Source organism: Dermatophagoides pteronyssinus, unplaced genomic scaffold (assembly GCF_027571235.1).
Source record: "Dermatophagoides pteronyssinus isolate colony J.1.1.1.1 unplaced genomic scaffold, Derpt_VIB-CSIC_2022.12 sq0007, whole genome shotgun sequence".
NCBI classification, from domain to species: domain Eukaryota; kingdom Metazoa; phylum Arthropoda; class Arachnida; order Sarcoptiformes; family Pyroglyphidae; genus Dermatophagoides; species Dermatophagoides pteronyssinus.
The window spans coordinates 932352-943393 of record NW_027461531.1 but is presented as its reverse complement, the minus strand read 5'-3'; positions in this window follow the sequence as shown (position 1 = coordinate 943393).

Sequence of the window (11042 nt, the reverse complement as noted above, 5' to 3'; positions counted from 1 at the left end):
ATTGAAAATTTCAATTATTATTGATCAACTTTATTGATTTATACATTTTTTTGTTGAAGAAATAATTATTACATTTCGATTTGTTTTTTTATTTTGTTGTATCGGACATCAAAATTGAGCGACATTTGTGAATAAGATAGAAATCGGATTTTATAGCGCCCAAAAACAAAATTTATTGATTTGAATCAATAGGATTTCATTTTCAAAGAAAGGATCTTTTGTTTGAGGATATAAAATCCTTGAAACAAAAACAAAGATTTTCAAACACGCACAAAATTCTCTTTACAATCCAGGTGAATAGAAAAATATCTTGTTGAGAGTGAAACAAAAAAAAACAAACAAAGAATCCAACTTAAACAAACTTTACGATGATCAACTGATTTGATTAGCTGTTAGCAGTTGATTTTATTTTATGTCCAGAAGCACGAAATATATTTTTTCATTGAATTTTGGATTGAATCGAAGGAAAAATAAGTATAAAAGAAATAAAGAAAAAAAATCATAAGAAAGAAAAAAAGATTTCGCACGATTTCTCAAGCGAACCTAAAGACAAACAAACAAACAAACAAGAACGAATAGACCAAGTCATGGTTGGTTGGATCGAACAAGCAAAAAAAAGAAAAAAATTCAAACCAACAACCGAACGAAGGAGAAAAGGATTTTTTTCCTCAGTTTTTTATTCGAGGTAAACATGGATAAGAAGACATCCTCCATCGTCATCATCATCACCATCATCATCATCATCATCATGGACGTCAAGGCAAAAGAAAAAAATCAACAGCGAAAAGGAATCCTCTAAAAATAAAATTGGTACATAAAACGGATGTCGATTTTTTTCTTGTTCAAAATGGAACACAACTGACATGTCATAAAACATTATGGTTTTTTTTCTACTCCAAAATCACAACACAAACATAAACAAATATAAACCGAATGGATGAAGTCTATTTTCCTTGTTGAATGAATTGTTTTTGATATTTTTTGTTCATGCCCATCATCATCATCGTCGTCGTCATCATTGTTTTCATCAACTACGATTTTGTGTGAAACATCCGACATTCAAAATTGAATTCAAATTTGTCATGATTGAATTGGATGGATGTTATATATGGAGAAATAGAAAGAAAGTGAATTCAAAAAAAAATAAATGGCATCCTAATTGATGATGATGATGATGTGTTGTGTTTGAGTAAAGGAATGAAGAAAGAAGAGGATGGAAAGAAAATACTTAAAACATTCATTTGATGAATCCAACAAAATCCGGTGACATGAAAATAACTGGTATAAACAAAATTTTTTCTGAATTAAAAGAATAGCAGCAGCAGCAGCAATAACAATAGAATGATTATCAACAAAAAAAAGCGAAATACAAAATGAAAGTGTGACCAATCATGGATTCACACACACACAAACATCTTATGAAGAAATACTATTTTCATCCAAAAAAAATGTGTATTTAGAAAATTTCAAAAAGGCTATTTTTTGAATTATTTTGAACAGGCCAAAACTATCAAGGTGCAATAGGAATTAAATGCATTTTTTTTGATGTCCATGTCTTTTTTTTCATTATTATTGTGACACGTGACAGGCAGTATTGTAAATGAAAAGAAAAAACTTTTTTCTCTTTTAAATCAATGAATTGATCTTTTTTCTTCTGTATATTCTTCAAATATTTTGAGCATCATCATCAGCGGTAAATTTTGTTGCTGTTGTTGTATGTGCGATGCTGTTTGTTTGAGATAATTTTAGGCAATTATCTGACGACGATAATTTGACGAATAAACGAATTAAATACATACATCATTTGATGATTAAAGAGCAGCACAAATCTTGACCATGTCCGCGTATTATTTAGAAGTCTAACAAATAAGACTATGAACATCATGGAAAAATTACATTCAATTTTGTTGTTGTTGTTATCGGCTACGAAAACATCGTGACAAACTGGTCCTCGTCGATTGATTAGACAGCCAAAAAAAATTTGAACGAAATTGTCGATATTTTTTCTATTTTGGTCGATTTTTTTTCTATTTTACTTTTGTTCAATCATTTTTTTATATATCCATCCTACGCATCATTTGCGGACACAATCATTTTCCGTGTAAGTGTAGGCTTTTTTTCGGTTCAGAGTTCGTGAAATCTCTTTGATCACTGAAAATTGATCAAAAAAAAAAAAAATTTGTTTTGTTTTGATCATGTCCAAGTGTGGGCGTCATTATTTTCCATTCATCTTTTTTGTTGTTGTTTCACCGTTTTATTCAAGCGATTATCAGCATCATTTTTGTGATTTTTTTTTGATTATTATCGATCATCATTCAGTCAACAACAGAAAAAAAACAATCACGCTGAAGAAAAAACCGTCATGGCTATGAAAAAGATGAGAACAAAAAAAAACAATGTTATTGACAAACCATGACGACTCGAATGTTGTTTTATTACAACAACAATAACATGAATGAATGAATGAATGAAAACTCGGAATTCCGGAATTTGTCGCCGCACGATCATGAATTTTTTTCCAATTTTTGTTGTTGTTGTTGTTAGTTGCACATTGGAAAAAATCATAATGACTTTTTAATTAAAATAATATTCTATTCTATCATTGTCTATCCATTTATTTATATATTCTGTAAATGATATAAGTAATACTAATGGTCCAGAATACTAATTCCAAAATGATATTAATAAAGATTTTTTTTCTCCTTTCAAATTTGAAACACTGACAAAAAAAACTATATAGCTTTATGATTCCATCCAACAACAACAAAAAATTAATCTTCCAAACTAAAAAAAAAACATGGACAATATGAACCCTCACCAAGTATGAAAGAAAAAAAAACAAAACAAAATCACTTTCAAAGTGCCGGAAAATGTATAGTGTGTAGATAATATATAACAACAGCTTGTGTATAATAATTGGTATCAAATATTATAATTGGTTTTAATGGATACCAATTGAGATTCATTGAATAAACCAATTACACAAGTATAAAATTGTCGCTCGCTCTTTCTATACACACACACACATACATATCCTACATCTCTATTATTATCAACCAATTTTTTGTTGTTGTTGTTGTGTTTTATTAATAAAATATTATGCATCAGACATAACAATTGAACCTTTCATCTAATTTGATCCAATAATGGCGCCATTAAAGAATCCAAATTATTATTTTTTCTTTTTTTGGCTCAATAATAGATGATATCAATGTTATATAATTGATTGCTAATTTTTCATCCGAAAGCGGGAATCGATTCTTATTAAAGTTAATTATTTGATATGTCAAGCTTTGAACAACAACATTTAAAAAAAATTTAGCTTGTAAACCTGTGCTTTACCGTCTCTCTCTTTTTTTGGTTTCGGATTCAAACAAAGAAGATGCGTGTTTTATCATCATTGCCGCACATGCAGACAATAGACCCATCAAATTCAGATAATTCAAATCAGACATGTTGACTATCGACATTCGAATAGAAAAAAACAAAAATTCAATAGAATCAATACATATCTATGAGTTTATCATCATTATATGGATGATGTCCATGTAAAAAAAAACAATCATAATTTGTTTTTGGCACGAATCTGAATAGTGTAAAAAAGAGTGCCGGTGTTTTATTTTTTGATGTAATTTGCTACCTGGCCATATAAAGTATTGAATATTTTTTTTTCTTTTAATATCATAAAATACCGTCAATAATAAGACTTTAACAAAAAATCGAATAAAAAGATGTTATAAATTTTTTTTTAAAAATAATTTTCGGAATTCCGTTTGAGAAAAAAAGATCAAAATTGATTGGCGCCATCATTATGGCAAAAATTATCTGTTTTCCATAAAATATGTTCAAAAATATTTGAAAAAGGCATTATTTTGATGAAAAATAAAACCCTATATCGTTTAAAATTACAGATACTATGCAGATATTATTGTCATCGTAATATTAGTGTGATAATTTTTGTTGTTGTTGTTGTTGTCGCATTTCTTATAACCTAAAATGTAATAGATAAAATATTTAGTTTTTCTTTTTGTTCTGGAAAACGAATCAGAATTTAATAGCAATGATTATATATGCAATGCACATTGGAGTACCCATTTGTATTTTTATTCAAATAATAAAAAAAATTGTCTAGATAGAAAAACCAGATCAAAGAAAAACGAAAAAATGAAAAAGAAATATGCAAATCATCGAGAAAAAATGACTTTATACAGAAAATATAGTTGGAAACATTTGATTGATTCATTCATTCATGCATACATTTTTTTTTGTTCTGTTCGTTCGTATTTGTCCACTTAATACAGAATGAATTTGTACAAAAAGAAATTGTGCAGTCGATTTAGACTATGCGATGATCATCATCATCATCATTATCATTATCATTATGGTTTTACATAGAAACAATAAATGAAATAAATGACATACAAAATGTATAAAAATTGTTGTTGTTGTTAATTCAATTTTCATGTTTGGTTAAATCGTTTCATATGATGAGTTAAACAAGAAAAAAAAATATTTAGTAGTTGTTTTGTATCCATATATAATATATATGATCGCTTACATTTACAATCATAATAAACATATATACTCAAAATAGACCTACAATTATTATTAATGACTTATTCGGACCTGAAACAAAACACCAAAGATTTAATTTGTTCCTATGTTTGTCGTTGTGGATATTATTATTATATTTTTTTCTGTGTTTTAAAAAGAAATTTTCGCTTTAAAAAATTTTTTAAAGACAAATTACAAAATGGAAAACTTTTAGAAAATGGAGAAAATAAACATTGTTTCCAATTCATTCCAAACCAAGCAAACAAAATTAAAACATTGTTAAATTAAAAAAAAGGTAAAGTTAAACAAATGGGTTTTCATCATATTCTGATTATGGGAAAAAAATTTGTATGAGATTTTTGAATTAGAAGATGTTAATCGAAAATTTTTCTGATCAAATGACATGTTATAAATGATTCTATGAATGATCAAACTTTTGTGGAAATGTCAATTTTTTTAGGCTGATGATGATCAACAATGATGAAGGATAAAACAGCCCATTTTTTCTGATATGAACAATCATGACGACCAAAAAAAAACAACCTCTGAATCAGAATCTAAAGTCAATACATCTAATGATAGCCAAATAGATTATCATCCTTATGAGGATCATCATTGAACAACATGCTGATTCTAGTTAATAGAAAACAAAACAAAAAATATATACGCAACACGACACTGATCCTGAAACAACGATTCAAAAAAAAGAAAAGCGTGTATGTCATTTTCATTCCTATCTCTTATATAAATGTGTGTGTGTGTGGGCGTAACATATATGTAGAATGGATATTTTTCTTTTCCCCCATTTCAGTTATTCACTCATGTATCATTCTCAACGAAATTTGAAACAAAAATCTATTGCTTACAGAATTTTTTTTTTTGGAATATTATAACGTGACACACACACATACACATCGCATATAACAACCACTGACACTTTTTTCGAAATAAAAAAAAACATTTCAGCCCATTTTGTTCCTTTTTTTCTGGTTACATAAAATATATTCAACAACAAAAAAATATGAACTGAGTTGATGGTGATCTGAAGGGAAAAAAAAGCACCCATCATCACTCATTCGACCGATAAATCGAGTCATATGTATTGTTCAAGTTAAACCAAATATAATAATTTTTTTTGAATACTTCAAAAAATCAAGCATATACGTGCCAACACGAGCATGTATAATTGGATTTGTAAATGAATTCATATTTTTTTTAGTATTATGAATCGAGTTGCTGGTTTTTTTCATGATGATGATGATCATCATCATCATTCCAAATGTAACTAGTATTTTTTTTATTTGTAACTGAATTAATTGTATTTTAAATAGAACACTACATCCTATAGGATTAAGTAACTTTCTCATGATCAGAATCTATTACAATAATAAAATATTAGGAAGGTTAACAAATCAACAAAAAAAAACGAACATTAAAATGATTAGAAGTGAAAAACGAAAGTTGATCCATCGATATTGATTTGAATGGTAGAATTCTGTTTCGATAATTGGAAATGGCAAAGGAAAGAGAAAGAGAGAGTGAGAGAAAACAACTATGATTAATTTTTTGTGATGATATCGGCAACACACCCATAGTTATCATCATTATTAACAATGAACTTGGCTATTAGTAGAAAAAAATATGTCTCTTGTTTTGAGGAAACAAAACAAAAACAAAAACAAATATAGATTTGTGTTCATTTGCTTCAAAAAATTTCATATTAAAAAAACAACAATCATTGAATAATGATGATGATCATCACCATTATCATGTGATCTTCGATGAAGTATGAAACTCATTTCAAATTCATTCTGGTTTGGCACGAAAATTTAACATTAATTCATTTTCTTCTTATTTATTTTTTATTTCTAATTTTATTCCATTTATTTTGAGCAAAATTTTCCATCATCAACAACATAATGTCTGTATAAGTATTGAAACAAATGGCGCCATGACGCCGCAATCATCATTGATGAAGTTAGATCATCATTGAATTTGGAAACAGAAAAAAAAATGAAAATCGCTTAATCGAAATCACCTATTTGATTGATGTTGTATACAATGAGAAGAGAATGAAAGAGAGGGAAATTGCCTTATTGATCACATCGTCCTACACAACAACAAAACTGATTACGATTTGGATTTTTTTTTCGTTTTAAGTAATTTTATCCTTAGTGCTAGAATTGATCAAATCAATCAATTCGAAGAAATTGTATGAAAAATGTGTATAATATAGATTTATCAATCAATTTTTTTGAAAAATAAAAAATTTGATCATCTTACATAAAAATCCATCATCAATGTTTATCCATATATTTTATACTATTCTATATTAGATAACCTAATGTACACAAACTATGAATGAATTGTTGTCTTCTATAACGAAGTAAAAAAAAATTTAAAATCTAATTCATCTTCATTGTCCAGATGTCTATCTGTGTATATAGCTGGTCAGCTACTTGCATACACATATAAAATGGAGATGCTTTCGATGAAATTTTTCGTTCTGGTCATTTCTATAGATAGAACACAGATGTCAAATATAAAAAAGAAATATATTAATATGAATTGGTCATTAATTTCGGTTCAATAAACGAAACTATGTGGATCGATAGATGTTATGCGTGTGTATGTAAGTGAATCACATCATCATCAGCATTGCATTCAACATCGTGAAATGAAAAACAAAAAATGGAAAACTTTTTTTTTCAATCACCAAGCCACACACACACATACTTTATTATTGCAATGTTTTAAGACACGATCAATCTTTTGCTATAGCTGATCAAGTGGCCTCTTTCTCTATCTTTCTATTTTTTTCTACCATCCACCAAATAAAATTTCGTTCAATAGTGTCACTTTTTTTCCCGTATTGGTCAAAATTTTTATAGGTTTTCTTTTCATCATCATCATCATCATCATTTTTTTCTGTATAGGGCAAAATAATTTGATGTGAAAAAATGATGAAGGCCAATGTCATCAATTTATAGAGCAAATCAATGCAAATTAAATTAAAAATTTAAAAAAAAATCTTGTTTTTGTTTTTGAAATTTCGCTACAAGTTGAAGAATTTCAAAAATAAATAAAATCAAATGAAAGAATGAAAAAAAACCAGAAAAAAATAGAAATCATGATTCAAAAAATGCGAATGTACATTTTATTTATCTATTTCATACTTGTATGAACTTTGTATGTGTTTGAAAGATAGAAAGCAGATCAAAAAAAAAATTTGAGCAAGTTGCTGATTTTGGTTGTTGCAAACATTATAATTATATCCTATGGTTGTCCACGTTATTTTTTTTCATCTTCTTCTTCTGTTTGCTTGTTGCCATTCTATGGATAAATAAATTGATGCCATGGCGAGAAAATAACAAAAATCACCAGAAAACATGGAAATAATATTCTTCTTTTTTTTTCTTTACCCAATCTTACATTATAAACGTTTTAATATAAACTCTATCTTTTTTTTTGACTATAGTTTGTCCATTTTGAATTCATAATCGGTAATCATTTAGGACTGATGATGGATGAATGCTGAATAGCAAAGGCGCCATTTGCTCTTAACATTGCTTATTGACTGTCTGTCAGTCAATCGGTTTGTTATTGACTTTTACTTAAATAAAATACCATAACTCCAATGATCATTCATTTTGAAGTAGAGCAATTTATACCAAATTGTATTATTACTTCTAATGATGATGATGACCATCATCATCATAACACACGAACGTAAAAGAAAGAAAGGTCAAAAACACGTGCCCGAAAATTTACAACAACAACAAAAAATGTTCGAATCTGGTCTATGGCGCAAGTTAAAATTACCATTTTTTTTCATTATCGACTGAATAAACATATATTGAAGTAACATACAGACTATGTGATTATATATTTTCTCGATAGACGATGACGATTGATCCATTGATTTTTTGCTTTCTGGAACCGACACCGGTAATCATAGCCATGACTATTTATATATGAAAATTATGATGGCTATGGCGGCATTCGATGACCGACAGCTGACCTTTTTTAGTTTTATAAGCCTTTTCCTATGTATGTATTATTTGGTCATCAACCAAAAAAAAATTGAACCCTTCGATCATCATAATAATGATAATTATCAGTATGAACAACACAGGAAAACAAAACAAAACAAAAATCTGCCTCTATTTTTTTCTGGTTTAGATGAATTCATTTATCATTGATTATGATTGTTAATTTTTTCAACAACCAAAAAAAAACAATATCAAAAAAAATCAATGACATTCGAAAATTGATGAAAAAAAAATATTCAAAGAACAAAAAAAATTAATTTCAACAATGATGCATATGACACGCAACAACAACAAAAATGGAATATCAATTTCCTTTTTTTTGAATATTAATAAAATGCTATACTATCCTACAAATTCAAAAACACAGTCACACATAGAGATAGGTATATAAAAAAAATCTGTCTTCAAAATTCATTGAAAAAGAATGATGATGATGATGACATATGAAAAAAATACAGTGAAAAAAAATGGAGACCGAATCATCATCATCATCATATCATATCGCTAGAGAGAACAAGGGATACCATGTGGAAGGATCGAAATAGGAAAAAAATTTTATATTTTTTTTTATACAGAGAAGAAATTGGAGATTGAAAAAATAAAAATCTGCTTGCATGTCATAACACACACATACACACAAAAACATACACATTTTTTACGGATATATATTGTGGAAGTCAAACATATAATTAACTTGGACATGTATTCGACTATTCATATATATGTGAGATGAAACAAACTTTAATACTCTCAATCTAGCTATGTATGTAATGTAAATTGTATGAAATGTGCTCCATAAAATGTAAAATGAAATGAAATGAAATGAAAAAAAACCCATAGATTTGATGATGGCAATGATGAGGATGATATACCCAGCACAATGTAACAAGGAAAATATTTCGACCGATCATAAGGTCATTTTGGATATTCAAAAATACAAAAACAGAAAAAAATTCGGAAAAAAATGGACAATTGTTGTCACCAGCTGCTGTTTGATTATCGATGCTACTGTAAAAAGTCAACAAAAAAAAAAGAGTTGATAATGGAATTTAAAATCAAAAAACAAGACCTTTTTCACACTTCCACACACATACACCAAAGCATCCAAATATTGTTATTTTAAATGGGACAGAATTTCATGCAATTTTTTTCAAAACAAACATCTTAAGATCAAGTATATCAAAACTTATATTATGTGTCTCTAGCGAACGATCGATCGATTGATGATGATGATGATGAAAAAGAAATAAGAAAAAAAATGATCTTATACCAAAAAAGAATAATAATGATGATGATGAAACCACCCCTCTATAGAATTCATTGAACGAAAGTCAAAGTAAAAAAAAATAAAAATGAAAAAAATGAAAAATAAAAATAAAAAATAAAATCGTCGTCTACCGTAGAATAAGATAGCTTAGATAGTTTTTCTTTCTTTCAATATTTGTTTCTACACACTTTTACGATACAAATGCCAAGCGAAAAGAAAAAATCAGAAAAACTCCAAAAGAGACCCGAAAAAAAACTAGAGATGACAAAGCCTATTATTAAGTGGCACTAAATTGTAGATTAGAGTGTACTGTGTGTGGGTAAAAACATATTAGACATAGAAGATGATGATGATGATGATGAAACCAAAGCATGCAGGCCGAAAAAACAAAAATTGAACGAGAAAGAATCGCCCAAAATTCTAGGCGATCAGTCGTCAGTAAGTCGTAGTTTTCTGGGTATTTTTTTTGAAAAACAACCGACAAATGAGAAAAAGTCAAAGAAAGAAGAAACAAAAAAAAATGGCAAAGGCAATTCTCTGGATGATGATGATGATGAAGATGAATTTAAGGAAAAATAATCTTAAAGTTTTTTTTTGTATAATATTCAGATTCTAAAATGCAAGCAACTTTGGTGAAAAAAATGAAATCGACATCGATTGAATAAGCAACAACAACAACAAAAATAAGTAAATAAAGCATCTTTAATGATAGGATCTGATCTTTATATATAATGTGTTCATACGTAGAATCTGTTCAAACAAAAATATTTCTTTTTTCATCAAAATCTGAATACAGACAATTGAATTCGGCATGTATTTGCTCAGTCATGGATTTGAGCATCCATGGACATCAAAAGTAGAAACAAACCAAATAAAAAAATAAAACTCATTTTCATTATGATCAACGAAGTTACAATTTCTAGACCCATTAATCGTTGATATGGATCATTAAAGTTTAGTTAATTTTTTGTTGCGTTTTTTCCTCATAGACTTTTGAAATTATATCCATGCAATGAATACAGGAGTTTATCTATAGATATGAATTTAGATCTTTGGTAGGTGTGTCGAATTTTTTTTCCTCATAATCTTCCGTATAAAATTAAACAGAAAAAAAAGGATTCGAATGTTAAATTAAATGATCAATGGTAGAACATGCGGTGACATCTATT